Source organism: Dendrobates tinctorius, unplaced genomic scaffold (genome assembly GCF_039654945.1).
Source record: "Dendrobates tinctorius isolate UK_male_01 unplaced genomic scaffold, ASM3965494v1 ptg000032l, whole genome shotgun sequence".
Classification (NCBI taxonomy): domain Eukaryota; kingdom Metazoa; phylum Chordata; class Amphibia; order Anura; family Dendrobatidae; genus Dendrobates; species Dendrobates tinctorius.
Genome location: NW_027361700.1, coordinates 44,846,107 through 44,870,152, shown reverse-complemented (window position 1 = coordinate 44,870,152; position 24,046 = coordinate 44,846,107). Strand labels below are relative to the sequence as shown.

The 24,046-nt window shown below is 43.3% G+C and overlaps 1 protein-coding gene across 3 annotated transcripts in view; it reads left to right on the top strand.

The window, feature by feature from the left end:
* Nucleotides 1–3,152: 3,152 nt before the first annotated feature.
* Nucleotides 3,153–24,046, top strand: part of GJC1 (gap junction protein gamma 1) — a 126,017-nt gene continuing 105,123 nt past the window's right edge. For all 3 annotated transcript variants that reach the window (XM_073572861.1, XM_073572859.1, XM_073572860.1), the window contains exon 1: nt 3,153–3,312. The gene's annotated coding sequence lies outside the window, so the exon portion shown is untranslated. The remainder of the gene's footprint in view (nt 3,313–24,046) is intronic.

Below are 24,046 nucleotides of genomic sequence, written 5' to 3'. Positions count from 1 at the left end.
TCCCGCCCGCCTCCACGCGTCGCTCGTCTCACACAGCAGGAAGCGCCCGACGAGAAATGGAGCCGGACATTCTCGCGCGATCAGCGATGGACAGCGGGGAAGCCGGTCGGAGGTAAGTATCACACATAGCGATATCGCTAGCGATATCGCTATAACGTCACAAAATCGGTGACGTTATAGCGATATCGCTAGTGATATCGCTATGTGTAAAACCCCCTTAAGTGTCTGTGGCAAGAGCCTCGCGTGATACACATTTTATCCAACAACCAATACTGGTTGGTCACCTTTTTCAATCCACAGTACAAGGATAAATTTCCTTCTCTCCTTTTGGAGTCACCAAAGAGTTTTACAATGGAATCGTTCAAGAGGGCCATTGTAGATCAGTTGCTGAAAACATCACCCTCAGACAATGCTGGTGGCAGAGGTAGCGGCTGTTTTCAACACAAAGGGATAATGAGGAGAGACACGAACACCAGGTCCAACAGAGGTAGACGGGAAAATGTGCACAAACATCCCCACTAACACTTACAGGCGCTCTATTCTAAGATTTCTGATAATGGCGGCTCGCACCTGTATTCACCTGGCGTGGAAGAGAACAGTATGTCCCTCGGTTGCCTTATGGATCACAAAGGTGAATGACCCAATGCACATGGAAGATCCAACTGCGTCCTTACATGATACCTATGCAAAGTTCAGAGATACAGTACTTGGTTTAGCTGGCTAGAATATCAACAATCAGAGGAATATAGATCTTATCGTAGAGAGATGGGGTCACTAGTGGGTGTTTCTACTGTTTAGGCACATCAAGGGCACTGCGAACGCAACATGATGCCCGCAGACCATTCCATCAAAGTATGCATTCCAAAACGTCACTACTTCTCCTTGGAGCCCTGACGTGTGCCCAAACAGTGGTTCCCCCCACATATGGGGTAACAAACTACTCAGGACAAATTGGACAACAACTTTTGGGGTCCAATTTCTCCTGTTACCCTTGTGAAAATAAAAAATTGTGGGCTAAAGTATCATTTTTGTGGAAAAATAAAAGGATTTTTATTTTCATGGCTCTGCCTTATAAACTTTAGTGAAACACTTGGGGGTTCAAAGTTCTCACAACACATCTAGATAAGTTTCTTGGGGGTCTAGTTTCCAAAATGGGGTCACTTGTGGGGGGGTTTCTACTATTTACAATCGCATACAAGATTTCGCTCGCGCTTCACCCCTACTCTGGAACTCTCTACCACAACATATCAGACTCTCACCTACCATCGAAACCTTCAAAAAGAGCCTGAAGACCCACCTCTTCCGACAAGCCTATAACCTGTAGTAACCACCGATCGACCAAACCGCTGCGTGACCAGCTCTACCCTCGCCTACTGTATTCTCACCCATCCCTTGTAGATTGTGAGCCTTCACGGGCAGGGTCCTATCTCATCCTGTACCAGTTATGACTTGTATTGTTTAACATTATTGTACTTGTTTTTATGTATACCCCTCCTTACATGTAAAGCGCCATGGAATAAATGGCGCTATAACAATAAATAATAATAATAATTTAGGCACATCAGGAGCTCTGTAAATGCAACATGATGCCCGCAGACCATTCCATCAAAGTCTGCATTCCAAAACGGCGCTCCTTCCCTTCCTAGCTCTGTCATGCACCCAAACAGTGGTTCCCCCCACATATGGGGAATCAGCGTACTCAGGACAAATTGCACAACAACTTTTGTGGTCCAATTTCTCCTGTTACCCTTGTGAAAGTAAAAATTTTGGGGGTGAAAAGATAATTTTTGTGGAAAAAATATGATTTTTTACTTTCACGGCTCTACGTTATAAACTTCTGTGAAGTACTTAGGGGGTTTAAAGTGCTCACCACACATTTAGATAAGCTGCTTGGGGGGGGTCTAGTTTCTAAAATGGGGTCACTTGTTGGGGTTTTCTACTGTTTAAGCACATCAGGGGCTCTGCAAACACAACATGACGACCGCAGACCATTCCATCAAAGTCTGCATTTCAAAACGTCTCTACTTCCCTTCCCTTCACGTCTCTACGACACACTGACCGGAGATAACCCTCCCGCAGTGTGTCTTTGGAGTTCACTTTATGGCAGCACTGCTGCGTGAGAAAATTTTCTCACTGTAGTGCTGCTGTAAGCCACAGGTGAACTCCTGTGACCTCCCGACGGTAGATAAGCCCCCGGTCCGACCTGCAAGATAAGAAAAATACGTTTTATGCTACTCACCTGAGGGCGGTCCGGTCCGATGGATGTCGCAGGTCCGGGTCCGGCACCTTCCATCTTCTTGCGACGCCGTCCTCCTGTTGCTTCGTCGCTCCCGGCATCGCGCTCCTGCGCAGGCGTACTGATTTGTCCTGTTGAGGGCAGAGTAAAGTACTGCTGTGCGCAGGCGCCGGACCTCTCTGACCTTTCTCGGCACCTGCGCGCTGCAGTACTTTGCTCTGCCCTCATCAGGGCAGATAAGTACGCCCGCATGCCGGGGAGAGATGATGCAAGCAGGAGGGCAGTGATCATAAGAAGATGGGAGGCGCCGGACCCGGACCTGTGACACCCATCGGACCGGACCACCCCCCCAGGTAAGTATAAAAAAACTTATTTTATTGATCTTGAAGGTCGGACCAGGGGCTTATATACAGCATTACAGAATGCTGTAGATAAGCCCTGAAAGGCGGTGGCCGTATCTTATAGCGGCCAAAACAGGTGACGGGTTCCCTTTAAGGGGTCAAGTGTGGTTTAAATTTACATATACTGTATATACAATCTGTGATTGAAATTTGGTAGTTTGAGGCATTCCCTATATAAAAGTTAAAATATTTTTCTCTCAGGACTCTCCATGATTTTGCTTCTTGAAAGTAAGATGGAAACCCTTCTCATTTGACATGGATGGCGAATCTTGGTGAGGTAGAGCTGTCCCTTTAAAGAAGGCAACAGATACAATGTTTCCTATCAGACTCTGAATGCTACAGCACTGTACTGTAAGAGAACACATTGAGTCATGACGTCACTACTTTCTTGCAATGACGTCGAGTGAGAACACCACAGGGGTCGCACACAACTATATGCTGCCTTCTGATTGGAGGACAGAACAAAGGGCGGGAAATCTCAGCATCTCGTTGCTGTGAGGCTGGTGAGGCGGGGACCGGGCGTGTCCGAAGAGGAGCGGGCTGACGGGAGGTGTCGCTTATGTCTCCGCATCTGGAGCTGAAGAAATGAGCCCGGGAGAGCTCCGGCGCTGGGGTTCCGACATTCTCTGGGACACAAGGTCCCATGGACGTTGCCGGTGACTGGAGCCAACCTGAGTGAGTAGCGGAACCTCACGCTGTTACTTTCCCGAGTTGTTACACCCGTCTCTGAGCAACAAGAACTGACCCCCACAGAGCAGGGACCCCCACAGAGCAGGGACCCCCACAGAGCAGGGACCCCCACAGAGCAGGGACCCCCACAGAGCAGGACCCTCACAGAGCAGGACCCTCACAGAGCAGGGACCCCACAGAGCAGGACCCTCACAGAGCAGGGACCCCCACAGAGCAGGACCCTCACAGAGCAGGACCCTCACAGAGCAGGGACCCCACAGAGCAGGGACCCCCACAGAGCAGGGACCCCCACAGAGCAGGGACCCCCACAGAGCAGGGACCTCCACAGAGCAGGGACCTCCACAGAGCAGGGACCCCCACAGAGCAGGGTGGTCGTGCCTCGCACTGAGGACCCCTTGAACTCCGGATATAGAACATAATGCCCCTGTGTCATCTATATGTACAGATAATGAAAGTGCTACACCGCTCATTTACATGCAGGCTCTAGGGTCACGTAGAGAGGGATCACACAGCATCCTACATAGTGTGATAACCCATTATTTATGTTCTCTATCGGGATATTCTAGTTGTAGTTAATATGTTGTGATATTTCATATAGTATCACATATGTCATGACATTGCTATAGAACCTATCTTATGTTTGTTTTGGGGTTTTTCTTGGAACATTTAACATTTTATAAAGTTTTCTATTAATGAGATCTCTATAATGTGTGATAATTTCTATGTTATTTTTTCCAGTATCTTGTAAGTTGTCAGCTTACATTCACTGTTATTACCCATTTAATATCTTCTTGCCTGGTACATATGACGTCTCATGTATTCTGTCTTGTATTTTGAATAATTTTTATGATTTATGGATTTATACTTATAATGCAATATTTTATTTTATATAGTATACCTTGTGATATGTCATATAGTGTATACCCATGATAGTATCATGATATTTCCTATAACATCCTATATATGATGTCTCATATACTGTCTCATGTGTGATTTTCTGATTTTGTGTGTGTGTATTTGTGTGTGTGTATATAGAGAATTTTTCTAGAACATCCTATTTTTTGTGTTTTTTATATATATAATAAAACATAAAAATGCAATATATATATATATATGTGTATGTGTGTATATATATATATATATATATATATATATATATATATACACACGCAGTATATGTAATTTTGATTCAATTATCTATATTATCCTATATTGCAATATTGTAGCTCTCATGCTATTTCAATGAGTATCTGATATATGTTGATATTATATTTTCACACAGTGTGTCTTCGTTGGCCTTCTTAGGGTTTTTTTTTAGGTTAAAAATGCCATGTCCAGATATTACTTTATAAAGGATAGGTAAATATTAGTCTGCATATTAATAATCATTCATCCCAATATATTATATTTTCTTTTGTGGTTTTTGGGTCTGTGATATTATTTTCAGCATACTTTTGGTATCTTTTATATGGTTTGTGTTTACTTTATTGTGTTAATTCTGCTGTGTGTTTCCCATCAGAAAATGAGCTTATAAAAATACACCATAAAAATAGCATGGAATTTTTCAAAAGCATTTAAAACCATGGAAAAAAATGGATAAATAAATTTTTTGGTAGTAAACCTATAGTACACTGGAAAATAATCAACATAGATTTTTCTGATATATTTCAGGTTCTTTCTCCTCCTGCACTGATGTTTTTCTTAAAATTCATGGGTAAATTCTATGTTCACTGAAGACTGATTTTCATGTTACTGAGATAGTGTAATTGTCATTTCAGGAGAACTTGTAGCAGGATGTCTATGTCTGCCTCTAGCTCCTCCGTCCTCCCCTCTCTATAGAATGTCATGAGCACCAACTGCCATGTCATATCTCCGTAATGGGAAGATCCGTCGTTACTGAATACAGATTTTACCCAGTTTTTGAGACTGAAAGATCAGTCTGAGACCGAGAAACAAGCAGATTTATCTGATAATTATTATAATTATTATATTATTATAATTAATTTTTGTCTGACGTCCACGTCCATAGAGATAGCGACAGTGCCATGGGTTGTAAACTTCTTGATTATATTGTGCACCATAGAAAAAGGAACATCAAGATCTCTGGAGATGGACTTGTAACTTGAGATTGTTGATATTTTACAATTTTGGTTCTCAAGTCCTCAGACAGTTCTCATTCTGTTCTCCATGCTTAGTGTGGCACACACAATGCACAGATTGAGTCAACATCTCCCCTTTTTATCTGATTTCAGGTGTGATTTTCATATTGCTCACGCCTGTTACTTTCCACAGGCGAGGTAGAGCGAACATCACATGCTTGAAACAAAGTTGTTTACCCATAATTTTTTTTTTGTGTTGCAGTACCCATAAAGGAAATAAACGTGTATAACAAAATGTGTACCGTAATTGCAAAAATTTTATGGGAGAAATACTTCATTTTCTGAAACAATATCAAGGGTCCTAACACATTTGGCTATGACTGTTTATTCATGTGTAATATTGATCTATGAAATAAAATTTAAAACAATGGTTATTCTTTAAGCTAAGTTTGCCAAAAAAACATTCTTTTGTGTCTATAACCCCTTCCCGACATGCGCCGTACATATAGTGCTCTGCGGGAGCTGCGTTCCTGCAAACAGCAGTATACGTCCGGCGGCACGATTGCGCGGCCTCACGATTGGGTATGGGTGTCAGCTCTATGTGAGATCTGACACCCCGCAGCAACACCCACGATCGGTGCTAGCACCATTCACAGGCATTTAACCCCTCTAATGCCGCTGTCAGTAGTGACTGCGACATCAAGGAGGGTCGTGCAGGGAATGGGTTCCCTGCGCGCTTCCATCAGGACAACGCGATACGATGGGCCGTGGGGTCCTTCAGGAAAGTTGGCGTGTCACTGCCTGCTCAGAGAATGACGTGGGACGCCTCCTTCCCTACCTGTCAGATGAAGGTCTGATACCCTGCAGTGCAGAAGCATTGCAGAGTATCAAATCATCGATCTGATACTGTACAGTGATGTCCTATCCTGTGACAATGTAGAAAAGTAAAAAAAATTATTAAAAAGTGTAAAAATATATAAATAAAAAATCTCCAAATAAAGAACAAAAAAATGAATCAAATATTTTTCCAATAAATACATTTATTTATGTAAAAAAACAAACAAAACAATAAAGGTACACATATTTGGTATTGCTGCGTTCATAACTACCCGGTCTATAAAACTGTCCCACTAGTTAACCCTTTAAGTGACATTAACCCCTTCACCATAAAAAGAAGCAAAAAACAATGCTTTATTATCATACAGTTGAATAAAAAGTGCAATAAAACGTGATAAAGACGAATGTAAATAAAAATGATACTACTGAAAACGTCAAGATGACCCGCAAAAAATAAGCCACCATACAGCTCCATCAGCAGAAAAATAAAAAAGTTATAGCTCTCAGAATTAAGTGATGCAAAAAAAAATATTTTTTCTATAAATAATTTTTGTTGTGTAAAAGTGCCAAAACATAGAAAAACAATATAAACGAGTTATCGCTGTAATCGTCAAAAACCAAAGAGGTAGTGTAAAGTCTTGGTAATTTGAGAACCGAGTATGAAACAAAAACCCTTAAAAATAACTGTTAATCGATTTTTCTAAAAGTCTAATACCACTATTACTACTTAAAAAAAGGAGTTTATACAGGTCTTATAATGAATAATCCCGTATAAATTATCCACTGGGATGGAGAAACATAATTAGCACATTTAATTTGGAGCTAATAGATAAATAGCACAATAGGAAGGAGTCTAGGGAAGATAGATTGTGTGTTGCCCTACATGTAACCCTTCAGCGGAGGTTGGCACTCTGGGTAGCGAATTGGCGCCCCCGATCCACGTCGACTTGCCCTTATCAAGACTCCTTAGCAAAAGCATCACCAAACACCTAAATAAAGTGCTATAGTGCAAAAAAACTTTTTTGTCTGATCCTTGGAGCCTAGTCTATACTGAGCTGTGCAGACAATGAGGCTCAGTATTTTAGACCAATGATAATGATCATATACATATATCTTTCATAAGCCTTTATATCAGAACAGTGATAGTGCTCATATAGGTGTATCCTTAATAAGCCTTTTTATGTATACTCATATCTCAGTGTGATGAAAAGATGGGCTTATCTTTGTGCTGTTTTGCATTTTGATTGCAGAGCAAAGTACTGCAGTGCGCAGGTGCCGGGAAAGGTCAGAGAGGCCCAGCGCCTGCGCACTGCAGTACTTTGCTCTGTCCTCAACAGGGCAGAGAAGTGTGCCTGTGCAGGAGCGCAATGCCAGAGAGCGACAAAGCAAGCAGGAGGGCAGGGTCACAAGAAGATGGGAGGCACCGGCCCGGACCTGCGACACCCATCGGACCGGACCGCATCGGCCTGCCGCTGGGTGAGTATAATAAAACTTATTTTTTTTATCTTTCAGGTCGGAACGGGGGATTATATACAGCATTATAGAATGCTGTAGATAAGCCCAGAAAGGCAGTGGCCGCATCTTATATCGGCCAAAAGAGGTGAGAGGTTCCCTTTAAAAAGAGAAAACACAGTAGTTTGGCAATAAATGTCTTCACCCAACCACTCAAGTTATGAGTGGAGAAAAAGTTTTGATGTTATCATTCATATTCTGTGAAAAAAGGCCAAGAAAGCAAAAATTCTGCCAGGGTATGTAAACTTTTGAGCACAACTACACTACTGTTCAAAAGTTTGGGGTCACTTAGAAATTTCCTTATTTTTGAAAGAAAAGCAGTTTTTTTCCAATGAAGCTAACATTATATGATTCAGAAATACACTCTATGCATTGTTAATGTGGTAAATGGCTATTCTAGCTGAAAACGTCTGGTTTGTTATGCAATATCTTCATAGTTGTATAGAGGCCCATTTCCAAAAACCTTCACTCCAGTATTCTTATGGTACTTTGTGTTTGCTAACTGTGTAAGAAGGCTAATGGATGGTTAGAATACCCTTGAAAACCCTTGTGCAAGTATGTTAGCACAGCTGAAAACAGTTTGGCTGATTAGAGAAGCTATAAACCTGACCTTCCTTTGAGCTATTTGAGTATTTGGAGCATTAGATTTGCTGGTTCTATTAAACTCTCAAACTGGCCAGAAAAACATAACTTTCATGTGAAACTCGACAGTCTATTCTTGTTCTTAGAAAAGAAGGCTATTCCATGCGAGAAATTGCCAAGAAACTGAAGATTTTCTACGATGGTGTGTACTACTCCCTTCAGAAGAGAGCACAAACAGGCTCTAACCAGAGTAGAAAGAGAAGTGGGAGGCCCCGCTGCACAACTGAGCAACAAGACAAGTACATTAGAGTCTGTAGTTTGAGAAATCGATGCCTCACAAGTCCTCAACTGGCAGCTTCATTTAATAGTACACGCAAAACGCCAGTGTCAACGTCTACAGTGAAGAGGCAACTTTGGGATGCTGGCCTTCAGGGCAGAGTGGCAAAGAAAAAGCCATATCTGAGGCTGGCTAATAAAAGGAAAAGATTAACCCCTTAGCGACAGAGCCAGTTTGCAGCTTAATGACCAGGTCAATTTTTACAATTCTGACCACTGTCCCTTTATGAGGTAATAACTCTGGAACGCTTTAATGGATCCCGCTGATTCTAAGATTGTTTTTTCGTGACATATTGTACTTCATGTTAGTGGTAAAATTTCTTCGATAAGTCTTGTGTTTATTTATGAAAAAAACGGAAATATGGCGAAAATTTTGAAAATTTTGCAATTTTAAAACTTTAAATTTTTATGCCCTTAAATCAGAGACATGTGTCACAAAAATTTCTTAATAAATAACATTTCCCACATGTCTACTTTACATCACCACAATTTTGGAAGCAAAATTTTTTTTTTGTTAGGAAGTTATAAGGGTTAAAAGTTGACCAGCGATTTCTGATTTTTACAACAAAATTTACAAAACCATTTTTTTAGGGACCACATCATATTTAAAGTCATTTTGAGGGGTGTACATGACAGAAAATACCCCAAAGTGGCACCATTCTAAAAACTAGACCCCTCAAGGTGCTCAAAACCAAATTCAAGAAGTTTATTAACCCTTTAAGTGCTTCACAGGAACTAAAGCAAAGTGGAAGGAAAAAATTAACATTTAACTTTTTTTTGCAAAAAATTTATTCAGAACCAATTTTTTTTATTTTCACAAGTGTTAAAAGAGAAAATCAACCACAAAATTTGTTGTACAATTTCTCCTGAATATGCCGATACCCCATATGTTGGGGGTAAACCACTTTTTCAGCACACGGCAGAGCTCTCAAGGGATGAAGCGCCGTTTGACTTTTTCAACGCAGAATTGGCTGGAATTGAGATCGGATGCCATGTTGCGTTCGGAGAGCCCTTAATGTGCCTAAACAGTGGAAACCTCCAACAAGTGACCCCATTTTGGAAACTAGACCCCCCAAGGAACTTATCTAGATGTGTGGTGAGCAATTTGAACCTTCAAGTGCTTCACAGAAGTTTATAACGTAGCGCCGTGAAAATAAGAAATCCATTTTTTTCCACAAAAATGATCTTTTCGCCCCCAAATTTTTATTTTTACAAGGGTAACAGGAGAAATCATACCACCACAGTTGTTGTGCGATTTGTCCTGAGTACGCTGATACCCCATATGTGGGGGGAACCACTGTTTGGGCGCATGGGAGAGCTCGGAAGGGAAGGAGTGCCATTTTGGAATGCCGACTTTGATGTAATGGTCTGCGGGCGTCATGTTGCGTTTGCAGAGCCCCTGATGGGCCTAAACAGTGGAAACCCCCCACAAGTGACCCCATTTTGGAAATTAGACCCCCTAAGGAACTTATCTAGATGTGTGGTGAGCACTTTGAACCCCCAAGCGCTTCACAGAAGTTTATAAACTCAGAGCTGTGAAAATAAAAAGTCTTTTTTATTTCCACAAAAGTGATTTTTTTTTAGACCCAATTTTTAGACCCCCAAACTTGGTAAATAGTGGAAACCCCTCAATTCTTGCTCCAACCCTAACCCCAACACACCCCTAACCCTAATCCCAACCCTAACCTTAATCCCAACCCTAATCCTAATTCTAACCCTAATCCTAGTTCGCCCTAACCCTAATTCTAACCCTAGCCCTAACCCGAGCACTAACCCTAACCCTTGCCCAACCCTAGCCCTAACCCTAACCCTAGCCCAACCCTAACCCTAGCCCTAACCCTAACCCTAATGGAAAAGTGAAAATAAAAATATTTTCTTTATTTCGTTATGTTGGCCTAACTAAGGGGGAGATAAACTGGGGGGTTATGTACTATTTTGTTTATTTTGACCACGATGATAGTTTATCATCGTGATCAAAATGAATGAATGGAATCTGCCAGCTGGAGCTGGCAGATTCCTGGCAGCGCACTGCGCATGCGCCCGCCATTTTCCACGGATCCAAGATGGCGGCGCCCACCGGAGGACGTTGGCGGGACGCAAGACCACCGGGAGGGGACCCTGGAGCACGGAGAGTTATCGGGGGGGGGATCGGGGACCCTCTTTCTCTTTCCTCTGATATGCGATCACATCAGAGGAAAGAGAAATTAAATGTAAAATCGCACCTTTTTTTGCGGTTGCCGTTATAGGGTTAATAACGGCGATCGCAAAAGCGGGGTCGGTAAAAACCGACCAATTCATGTTCTCTGGGGTCTCGGCTACCCCCGGCAGCCGAGACCCCGGAGAAAATCCGACACTGGGGGGCGCTATTCACTTTCTCCACAGCGCCGTGAATTAGCGGCGCTGTGGTTTTAATACAGATAAATACCGCCGTTAAAAGGCGTATCGGCGGTTGCTAAGGGGTTAATACGGGCAAAAGAACACAGACATTTGACAGAGGAAGATTGGAAAAAAGTGTTATGGACAGACAAATCCAAGTTTGAGGTGTTTGGATCACACAGAAGAACATTTGTGAGATGAAGAACAACTGAAAAGATGCTGAAACAGTGCCCTATGCCATCTGCCAAGCATGGTGGAGGTAATGTGATGGTCTGGGGTTGCTTTGGTGCTGGTAAAGTGGGTGATTTGTACAAAGTAAAAGGGATTTTGAATAAGGAAGGCTATCACTCCATTTTGCAACGCCATGCCATACCCTGTGGACAGCGTTTGATTGGAGCCAATTTCATCCTACAACAGGATAATGACCCACAGCACACCTCCAAATTATGCAAGAACTATTTGGGGAAGAAGCAGGCAGCTGGTATTCTATCTGTAATGGAGTGGCCAGCACAGTCACCAGATCTCAACCCCATTGAGCTGTTGTGGGAGCAGGTTGACCGTATGGTATGCAAAATGTGCCCATCAAGCCAAACCAACTTGTGGGAGGGGCTTCTGGAAGCATGGGGTGAAATTTCTCCAGGTTACCTCAGCAAATTAACTGCTAGATTGCCAAAGGTCTGCAATGCTGGAATTGCTGCAAAGGGAGCATTCTTTGACGAAAGCAAAGTTTGAAGGAGAAAATTATTATTTCAAATAAAAATCTCTTTCGAACCTTGTCAATGTCTGGACTAGATTTTTCGTTCATTTGTCAACTCATTTGATTAATAAAAGTATGAGTTTTCATGGAAAACACAAAATTGTCTGGGTGACCCCAAACTTTTGAACTGTAGTGTATATCTCTCAAATGAGAGATAAAAGGTTTCTTCTAGAGAACACAAACGCAGAAAAATGATCAAATATCAGACACTTATAGAAAATGCATGGTCCCAGAGGCACAATAGCATCATATCCCCAACAGCACAATCCCCAACAGCAACATCCACTGCTGCTTACCCAAGAAGTCAAAATCGTCACTACATCTGTAGATAAGTTACCATAGGGTTATAATTTCCAAAATGGGGACACTTGAGGGGGGATTCTGCTTTCCTAGCACTCAGGGGCTCTTTATATGGAATCCACAAAACTATTTTAGGAAAAGCTACCCTCCTGGAGGCCAGTAACCCTTCTGAGCTTTGCACTGTGCCTCAAAAGTAGTTTTTGAAAACATATGGGGTATCGATGAACTCAGGAGAAATTGCATAACAAATTTTAGGGGCTATTTTCTCCTTTTATGCTCGTGAAAATACAAAATGTGGAGCTAGAAAAGATTTTTGTGGGAAAAATGTGATTTTTTTTTTTCTTTTTAATTTTCACGTCTTAACTTTATAAACTTTTGTAAAGCCCCTGGGGGTTCAAGGTGCTCAATACACATCTAGATAAGTTCCAAAAGGGGTGTAGTTTCCAAAATGGTGTCCCTTGTGGGGAGTTTCCACTGTTTAGGCACATCAGAGGCTCTCCAAATGTGACATGGCGTCCATTAATTATTCCAGCAAATCAAAAAAGTCAAATGGTGCTCCTTCCCTTCCAATCGCTGTCGTGCGCCCAAACAGTAGTATTCCCCAACATATGGGATATCAGCATACTCAGGAGAAATTGAACAACAAATTGTATGGCGCAATTTCTCCTGTTGCCCTTATAAAAATGCAAAATTTTGAGTGAGCTTAAAAAGATTTGAGAAAATTTAGATTTTTTTTTTTTAATTTCCACAGCTCTACGTTGTAAACTTCTGTGAAGCATCTGTGCGTTCAAGGTGCTCAATACACATCTAGATACGTTCCCTAAGGGGTCTAGTTTCCAAAATAGGGTAACTTGTGGGGGGTTTCCACTATTTAGTCACATCACGGACTCTCCAAACATGACATGGCTTCCGCTAATTATGCTAGCAAATTTTACATTCAAAAGCTGAAATGGAGCTCCTTCCCTTCCAAGCCCTGCCTTGTCCAAACAGTGGTTTTCCCCCACATATGGGGTATCGGCATGCTCGGGAGAAATTGCACAACAAATTGTATGGTCCATTTTCTCCGGTTACCCTTGCGAAAGTAAAAAAAAAAAAAAATTAGGTTTAAAGGAAAATTTTTCTGAAAGAAAGTTAAATGTTTATTTTTTCCTTCCACATTACATTCATTCCTGAGAAGCACTTCAAATGTGAGGTGGTCCCTAAAAAAATAGTTTTGCAAATTTTGTTGTAAAAATGAGAAATCGCTGGTCAACTTTTAACTCTTTTAACTTCCTAACAAAAAAAATTATGTTCCAAAAAATTTGCTGATGTAAAGTAGACATATGGAAAATGTTATTTAGTAATTATTTTGAATGATGCGACATTTTCAAAATTTTGGCCAAATTTCCGATTTTTTTTCACAAATAAACGCAAGTCATATCAAATAAATTTTAGCACTATCATGAAGTACAACAATCTCAGAATCAGTGGGATCTTTCTCAAAGCTTTGAGAAAGAACACCTTTGAGTGTTTGAAACGCGTTGCCACACATGTTTGTGTAAACAAAATTTCACCATGACCTTTTTAATATTTGAATACATTTTGAACTTTTATCAGAAGCTGGAACAATTTTCTCCTGTTTTCTTCATTGGTTGTACATGAGGCTACATGAGTTCCATGCTTCTGTACGCCACATGCCGCTGCAGGTGAGCTGTTTTTTTCTTTTTGTTTTATATGCATATTACACAGTCTGTATATAGACCACAATGACAATACTGACCGTGGGTTTCCCACTTGAACTTCCAGCCTCAATACACATTTATGGGACTTTAAATTTGGATCGAGAGACTCGCGGCCACTTCGGGCATTGCAGTCCGTATGCAACCGTGAAATATGCCTTTTTGAACATGGCTTTGGGCTCTTTTCACTCTGTGTTTCATTAATCCTTCCTTGCATGACCCATAGGTTCTTATACACCTAATGTAGGATAAATAGCGTCCACTATACATTGGGCATACTTTTTTTCAGATGATGCAGTGCTTTTCCACTTGCTGCCAAGGTCATGTGAGTACAACAGTTATGATTAGCAACTGCAAATCAGATTAACACACTGCCAAATTATCAGTCCCAGGGGAATAGATTTCCATAAGCTGGAACCAAGTATTCAACAAAGACGTGCCAACTATCGTTCCAACCTCCATCTATTGTATTGTTAACAACTCCAAAACATTACATGAGTAAAAAAAGACACATCAAAGTGTTTTCATTTTGTTTTATTTATTACTAGAACTCAAATAGATGCTTAGGACAGACCTTCGGCTGATGTAGTTAATCATCTTGATGGATCATATTCTTTTTCTGATATCACTATTTCTGCACTTACTCTATCTCTATGTACACTATTTACTAAAGGGTTTTTCCAGGATTTATACTGTATGAAATATATCTAAGGGGGATATCCGGGAGTTAAAAAAAAATGTGCCTAAACACTAACAGGCATATAGTTTCTAACAGAGGCAACTACCTGCCTGTTGTACTTGGCGCCAGTCATTGACTGCTCCTGCCAGAGATTCAGTTGCTCCGTACCAACAGTGCAGCGGTTTCTCTTCCTGTTGACTGGCATTATGCTGATTGTCAGCCGGCTTCCCCCAATTAGGCCCTGGGGAGCCAGCTGTCAGTCAGCATGGCACCAGTAGTCACGCCCTGTCAGCAGGAAAAGAAACTGCCACTCTGTTGACGTGACATCATCAGACATCTGTGACTACTCTGTGCTTGCGGACAACGGCATTGGGCACAACAGGCAGGATGGTAGCAACTACTTGCTTCCTAGTGCTTTAGCACATTTTTTGTTTTTCACAAAGTCATGGATATATTCTTTAATCACTAAAGATGAACAAATACATTCACAGGACCACGGTCCAATAATCAGATCAGTATTATGTGGCTGCTGGACAGAGCCCTGCTCCTACATCACAGCATTCACAATTCGTCTTTTCATTAGCTGGCCTGGCGCAACATCATGTGTGCATCACACAGCAAAATTGATGTCACACCACAGTGCATGTGAATTAGGCTAGGTTCACATTAGCGTACCGGTGCTCTGTGGAGGGCTGCGTACTTCCTCCCTGAAGCTCCTCCCACTTCCGAACTTCCGTTTAGGTCCGCCTACTTCTGCATGCGTCCTGCGTACCTATCTTTAACATTGGGTACTCAGGACATGCGGATGTATGCGGATGCGTTGTTTTGACTCACCTGCCAACCCCACGGGAATGCACCTGCCAACCGCATGGGAAGCTGCATTTTGCGCAGACGGCGGGCGCGTCAAAGCGACGCATCCACATACATCCGCAGGTCCTGCATACCCAATGTTAAAGATAGGTATGCAGGATGCATGCAGAAGTAGGCGGACCTAAATGGAAGAAGTGCGGAAGTGGGCGGAGCGTCAGGGAGGAAGTATGCAGCCCTCCCAGAGCCCCGGTACACTAATGTGAAACCAACCTTAAAGGGAATCTGTCACCCCTTTTTTGAGATATCATATAATGATATCATTCAATTGTGTGTCACATAAGGATTCTCATAGAACTTTTGCTTCCACCTTTCATGTATAAATACCTTTTTTATATCGGTTCAGATGTATGTAAACTGCTGCGGTCCGGTCCGAAGGGCGGGGCTTATTCACCTGCTCCCCCCTCCCTGTCTTGCTCTACGCATTTCTTGTGTAGAGCAAGACAGGGAGGGGGGGAGCAGTTGAATAAGCCCTGCCCATCGGACCGGACCGTGTCAGTTTACATACATCTGAACCGATATAAAAAAGGTATTTATGCATGAAAGGTGCGGGGTCAGGGGGAAGCAAAAGTACTAAGAGAATCCTTATGTGACACACAATTGAATGATATCATTATATGATATCTCAAAAAAGGGGTGAGAGATTCCCTTTAATCTGTTATGAATTTGAGTTTGATTAGCCACTTAGCTAATCATACTGTGACTAACAGTTGCGGTTTCCACATGGTGCCTGATTCAGTTAGATACATGTCTCTTACTTTTGTTCTGCAATGCGATTTTTGAATCCACATTGTATAAAACATTGCCTGAACAGTTACATATTTTTTATTAATGTCAATGGGAGGCAGTTTGTGGATGGGATTTTATTTTTAGATCGATTTCCATTTGCAAATGAGAGTGGAAAAAACTCTTTGTGAATACACCGTAATTTAGTCTGCAAGGAAATTTACCTACTTCCAGCCCCATGGAGCAGGTGTACCAAGCGAAATCAGCTCCTGAGGGCAGGTGCTGGATGTGTTAGGTAGCTTGCATCTGCTTTTAGCAGGTTTAAATCGAGCTTGTTATCAGTTAAATGCTGCCAGACCACAACCACCATGAATTGGACAGAATTCTTTCTGTGAGGTAAAATATTACCCACACAATGCAGGTAAAATGTTAAACTTGAAAAAAGCTAAGGAAGCCTTTCTAGGTGTAGCATTAATGTTCTGGTCACGACAGTGGTAGAGTCAGTCGTGGGAGTCACCACGTGAGTTCTCTCTCTTCAAATCTGGCCCTATCGGGGTTACAGTATTTTCCCGCTATGCCGCAAGTCTCTTCCTGATGTAGTCTATCAAATCCCATTGTGTCTCCCATGCATCAACTGGCCCTCTCCCAATCTGATACCCTAATCCAAGGCGTCCCTAGTACCGTAATAGATGATAGCTGTGAATGATAGCTGGTAGTGACGGCCCTGCTCACGCTCGCTGTCCCTCTGCAGTCACAAATGGATCTTGCCTGTTGCAGTCTCCTCACGGATCTTCTCAGCTTGACCGCCAACAGAAATCTCTCCGGATTGGAGTGGAGCAAACTCAGCTCTTGATAGGCGAGGTCTGGTCTTCTTGGCTTTACTCGTTTGAGGCGTGGATCCTGGTCCTGACAAGTGTAGACTGAACTCGGAATCCTCCTGAGCAAAATCTGGGTGTCACGCTGCAGCACTGCAAGTAAATGGAGAGTAACACAAACTCTACTAGTTGGCAGCAAAGTGAAGAGAGGGCTGAAATCATGCTCAGAGCAGACCAGAAGAACTGCATCGAGACTACCACCAGGTGGCAGCAGAATAGTCAGACAAGCCAGGTCAATACCTGAGAGTACCGTAATACCAAGGGGAATCCCAAGCACAGAGTGAGAAGAGCGCCAAAAGGTCAATACCGAGAGTCGAGTACCGGGGAATCCTAACAGACAGGGACAAGCAGAGTCGAGACAGGTAGGTGTGGAGTGCACATACACAGGCAAAGTCAGCTAAACGCAGCAGGACAAATCAGGGTTTCACCAGAGCCAGCTACACATGCCGTAGTCAGGAAATATATAGTAACTGGCACTGCCTGTAGGATGCAGTGCAGAGAAATAGCCGATCTGACACTGGAACAAGGCAGAGAAAGTTAACCCCTGACATGACCAGACCGGGAAATGAGAGACAAGACCCAAAACCCAGTCTGGATCATGACACTCGGCCTTGTCAGGCGATGTGCGACTCTTCCCTGACGTCTGCTTCCCACTGAGGCCTGTCACGTTGGAATCAGCGACGTCCCTGGAGCATGTCTGCTCTGTCCGTCCTACAGCCGTTGAGCACTGATGCACATCAGTAATCAACCTCCAGTTGTTGCTGTTTTTTTTTTTCTTTTTCTTTCTTTTCTAAAGACAAAAAAAGGTTAAATCAAGCACATACAGTACACACACCTGAGTAAAATTTGGTACTCACACAAACCCCACATACCGTATATACTCATGTATAAGCCGACCTGAGTATAAGCCGACCCCCCTAATTTTGCCACAAAAAACGGGGAAAACTTATTGACTCGAGTATAAGCCTTGGGTGGAAAATGCAGCAGCTACTGGTAAATTTCAAAAATAATAGATACCAATAAAAGTAAAATTCATTGAGACATCAGTAGGTTAAATGTTTTTGAATATCCATATTGAATCAGGAGCCCCCATATAATGCTCCATACAGTTCATGATGGCCTCGTAAGATGCTCCATACAAAATATGCCCCATATAATGCTGCACAAAGGTTAATAATGGACCCATAAGATGCTCCATAGAATGATATGCCCCATATGCTGCTCCATAAAGGTTTATGGCCCCATAAGATGCTCCATAGAATAATATGCCCCATATGCTGCTCCATAAAGGTTATGGCCCCATAAGATACTCCATAGAATATGCCCCAATAAGATGCTCCATAGAATATGCCCCAAATTCTGCTCCATAAACGTTATGGCCCCATAAGATGCTCCATAGATTATGCCCCATATGCTGCTCCATAAGATGCTCCATAGAATAGGCACCATAAGATGCTCCATAGACTATGCCCCCATATGCTGCCCCCATAAGATGCTCCATATATTATGCCCCATATGCTGCCCCCATAAGATGCTCCATAGATTATGCCCCCATATGCTGCCCTCATAAGATGCTCCATAGATTGTGCCCCCATATGCTGCCCCCATAAGATGCTACATAGATTATGCGCCCATATGCTGCCCTATAAGATGCTCCATAGATTATGCTCCCATATGCTGCCCCATAAGATGCTCCATAGATTATGCCCCCCCATATGCTGCCCCCATAAGATGCTCCATAGATTATGCGCCCATAAGATGCTCTATAGATTATTCCCCCATATGCTGCCCCCCATAAGATGCTCCATAGATTATGCTGTCTGCTGCGTCCTCAGTCAGTGACATCAGGAAGCAGAGGTCACGGTGCGCACTAACCATGTCATCGCGTCCTCTGCTGCCTGGATGTCACTGACAGAGGACAGCGGCGAGCAGCGATGGACCCAGTACAGGTGAATATCTCATATATACTTATCCCCTCCTGGCGCAGTCTCTGCAGCTCCGCTTCTCCCACAGTCTCCCTTCCTTCAGCGGTCACGTGGTACCGCTCATTAAAGACATGAATATGCACGTATTCATGTCTTTAATGAGCGGTACCACGTGATGAAGGAAGGAGCCTGAGACCGTGGGACAAGCAGAAACTGAACCAGCACCCACCATTACTGACCCCATATGGAACTCACCTCCTGGAGATTATGAGCCAGTGATTCCTGATTCTGTGGTGCAATCAGGAATCAAATTTGACACCATCGGCCTCATAATAATGTACTTTTTCAAAGTCTTTTTCTTAGAGAATTTACTAAACTTCATGGTGGCTCAAACTAATTTGTATGCCTGGCACGTTTTGGCACAAAACTGCCCTTCAACCTTTCTCTAACTGGACTCCTGTAGACGCAGTAGAAATGATGTTTTGGGGCCTGGACCTTCACATGGGGATAGTGAAGAAGCCAGAACTGCGGCAATATTGGAGTGTTGATGTTTTATACAACCCTTCTCTATTCCTCATGGCCATGACCCATAAAAATTTGAGGCCATCCAAAATGTTTTGCATAAGGCTGAGTTCACACGTGGCGTTTTTTTCGCGTTTCCGGCTCCGCGGCGGTTTTAACCTCGCGATTTTGCTGCGAAAGCGCGAAAAATAAGCATGCATTCCTATGGGATTCCGCAATGCTGTGCTAATGCTGCGGTTTTTACCCCGGCGGAATCGCTTCGCGGTAAAACGCAGCATGCTCATTAATTTTGCGGAATCGCAGCGATCCCTCACCCATGGGAATGCATTGTTCTACTTTCGGCATGTGGCTGTGCACACCATGCGAAAAGTAAGCAGAACATTTGTGGATGGTACCCACGATCCGGAGGAGAGGAGACTGTCCTCCGGGCTTTGGGTACCATATCCCTGTAAAAAATAGAATTTAAAATAAAAAATATTGTTATTCTCACCTTCCAACGTCCCGCGCAACCTTCCCGCGTCTCTCCACGCTCCCGGTCCCAGTAAGCCTTTGCGAGCGATGATGTCCGTTCTCGCGGGATCCCGAAGTCTCGCGGTCATTCGCGCGACGTCATCGCGAATGACCGCGAGACGTCGCGATCCCTCGAGAACAGACGTCATCACGGTAATTGTCGCAAAGGTTTACTGGGATCGGGAGCGTGAAGAGAGAGGCGGGAAGGCTGCGCGGGACGTCGGAAGGTGAGAACAACAATATTTTTTTTTTCATTATTATTTTTTACATTCTATCTTTTACTATTGAAGCCGCATAGGCGGCCTCAATAGTAAAAAGTTGGTCACACTCTTCAAACACTATGTTTGACGAGTGTGACCAACCTGTCAATCAGTTCTCCAAGTGATGCTCCAGATTTCTTGGAAAACGCTAGCAATTCTGCAAGCTAATTACGCTTGCAAAATGCTAGTTTTTCCGCGGGAAAATCGCGGGAATTTAAAATGCGATTTTCCCGCGGAATGGAATTCTGGAATTCTCGCGATAATTTCCGCGAGATTTCCGCTACGTGTGAACCCAGCCTTACAATGGTAACTTCCCTGAGATTACCCCAACTTTGACCGTTTTTTTTTTCAGAGTTCAGGTGCTCATTGAGCACTTCAGCAACAAATTTGCTGAGGTGTACTTGCCCCAAAGGGACATCTGCATGGATGAGTCCCTAATCCATTTCAAAGGGAGGCTCAAATTCCAGTAAAGGCCCCGTCTCACATAACGAGATCGTTAGCAAGATCACTGAAACGTCACAGATTTTGTGATGCAACAGCGACCTCGCCAGCGATCTCGCTACGTGTGACACATAGCGGCGACCGGCCCCCCCGATGGATATCGCTGATCATGCTTGAATGTCCCAGGCCATTTTTTGATTGTTGGCGTCCCGCTGGCCAGCATGCATTGCTGTATTTAACGCCAACGAGCGACCTCGTTGGCGACGCAGAACTCAGGGACACTGGCGTGAGTCGTCAGAATAGCTGCTGTGTGACAAGGTACCAACAACCCCCGAGGTCGTATCGTTGTCGGGCTCGCTAGAGCTTCGTGATGTGAAACGGGACCTTAAGAGAGCCAGGTATGGAATTAGGCTGTAGAAACTGTGTTAAAGTACCTCAAGGTGCACCAACAAGTTTAGGGTTTATGAAGGGATTGGACGTTCGGAATGAACCCCTAGAAAATCCTCCTGTCCTGGAAGTGAGTGGCAGAATTGTGTGGGATTGGGTGCACCCACTGCTGGATCAACGTTATCACCTCTACTTCTTGAGATACAGCATCCTGTGGTACTGTCCGCAAAAATCAGAAAGGCCTCCCTAAGACGCTAAATGGTCAGCTTCATGGAAAGGATGAGAGCAGAGTCCAATGTAGCAACAACTTGCTAATGGTCAAGTACAAGGAAAAAAGTGATGTCCTTTTCTTGACGACCATACATGGTAATGGCAGCACCCCCAGCGTTGTTCAGGGTACCTCTACACAGGTCCACAAACCACACAGTATGCTGGGGTACAACAAGAATATGGGGGGGAATTGATCTCTCTGATCAAGTCCTCCAGCTGTACAGCGCCATGAGAAAAGCCAAGGTGTGGTACAACAATCTGGCCATGCACATCGTACAGATAGAAATGCACAATCCTTTTGTGCTTCTGTGCAGGCCAGATCGGTATGTTGTACCTTCAGTTTCAGAAAGTAGTGATCAAGGCCCTGTTCTTTGGAGATCAGGAAGGAGCGGGCCCCAGTACTTCCGGAACTGAAGGTGCTCGTATTGTACTAGGTCAACATTTCCCTAGGGAGGTCCTTCAAAGCACAAAAAATGAAGGTCGTAAAAGAGGTGCCGAGTATGTTACAGAAGGGGAATACGCAAGGACACCACTTATCAATGTGACACCTGCCCCAACAAACCTGGCCTGTGTATAAAAGAATGCTTCAGACTGTACCAGACATCCATGGGCTACTAAATAAATTTCTGACTTGCACAACTCATGTATGCCAACCTGACGAACACTACACACCTCACATATGCCATCCTGACGAACACTATACTACTCACGTATGCCAACTTGACGACTTCTACGCTACTCACTCATACTAACCTGATGCACTCTTCATAACTTACGTATGCCATTACATTATAAAATTCTCATACTAGGATACACTAAGAAGAAGGAAGGAATTAGAACCCGACCATAAAGTCGATATACACAATATGATGAATAAGTAAGGATTTTATTTGGTTACTAGCTGAAGAGCCCGGCGCTGCCCGGGCATAGTAACTAACTGTGGTTAGTTATAACAAATTATAATTATCCTCCATCCCATAGTCCCGTGCCCATATACCCATCATACATATCCACCGTCCCATAGGTTCGTGCCCATATACCCATCACACATATCCTTCATCCCATAGTCCCGTTCCCATATACCCATCATACATATTCGCCATCCCATAGTCGAGTGCCCATATACCCATCACACATCCTTCATCTCAGTCCCATGCCCATATACCCATCGTACATATCCTCCATCCCATAGTCCCATGCCCATATACCCATCATACATATTCGCCATCCCATAGTCCCGTGCCCATATAGCCATCAAACATATCCTCCATCCCATAGTCCCGTGCCCATATACCCAACATACATATCCACCATCCCATAGTCCCGTGCCCATATACCCGTCATACATATCCTCCATCCCATAATCCAGTGCCCATATACTCATCACACATCCTCCATCCCATAGTCCCGTGCCCATATACCCATTATGACATCATCACCATGGCAACCGTTATGACATAACCGTCACCTTTGCAACCTATTAAGACATCATCGTCACTATGGCAACCATTGTGACAGCATCTTCGCCATTGCAACCTAGTGTAGTCACAATACTAGTGGATAGTACAATACGGTAGTGGTGGGTGTAAGTACTACCACATACAGTAGTGAGTACATACGTTGGTGGTGAACAGAGAAAGTAATCCATTATTATACATGGAAGAAATAGGTGTGCTTACAAGGAAAAGAAGGCTCCTTCTCCTGTATGGCATCCACCCTGATGCGCATTTCGGCAATCCACCTTCGTCCTGACGCGACATGGCGTTCACTAATGATTCCAGAAAATTTTGCATTCAAAAAGTCAAATGGCGCTCCTTCCCTTCCGAACCCCGCCCCAGCAGTGATTTCCCCCCACATATGGGTATCGGCATAGTCAGGAGAAATTGCACTTGTGGGGGGCTTCCACTGTTTAGGCATATCAGGGGCTCTCCAAACGCAACATGACGTCCGCTCTCAATTTAGCAATTTTGCATTCAAAAAGTCAAATGGTGCTCCTTCCGAGCCCTGCCATGCACCCAAACAGTGGTTTTTCCCCACATGTGGAGTATCAGCATACTCAGGAGAAATTGCACAACAACTTTTGGGGTCCAATTTTGCCTGTTATCTTGTGAAAATACAAAATGTGGGGCGAAAAGACCATTTTTGTGGAAAAAAATGTTATTTCTTTATTTTCATGGCTCTATGTTATAAACTTCTGTGAAGCATTTGTGGGTTCAAAGTGCTCACCACACACATTTAGATAAGTTCCTTGATGGGTCTAGTTTCCAAAATGGGGTCACTTGTGGGGGATATCCACTGTTTAGGCACATCAGGGGCTCTTCAAACGCAACTTGGTGTACAGTGTACACGCTCAATTCAAGCCACTTTTGCATTCAAAAAGTCAAACAGTGCTCCTTCCCTTCCGAACCCTGTCATACGCCCGAACAGTGTTTTTTACCCACATATGAGGTATCAGCGTACTCAAGAGAAATTGCACAACAACTTTTGGGGTCCATTTTCTCCTGTTACCCTTGTGAAAATAAAAAATTGGGGCTAAAAGACTATTTTTGTGGAAAAAATGTGAATTTTTATTTTCACGACTCTATGTTATGAACTTCTGTGAAGCACTTGTGGGTTCAAAGTGCTCAGCACACATCTTGATAAGTTCCTTGAGGGGTCTAGTTTCCAAAATGGGGTCACTTGTGGGGGAATTCACTGTTTAGGCACATCAGGGGCTCTGCAAACACAACATGGCATCCGC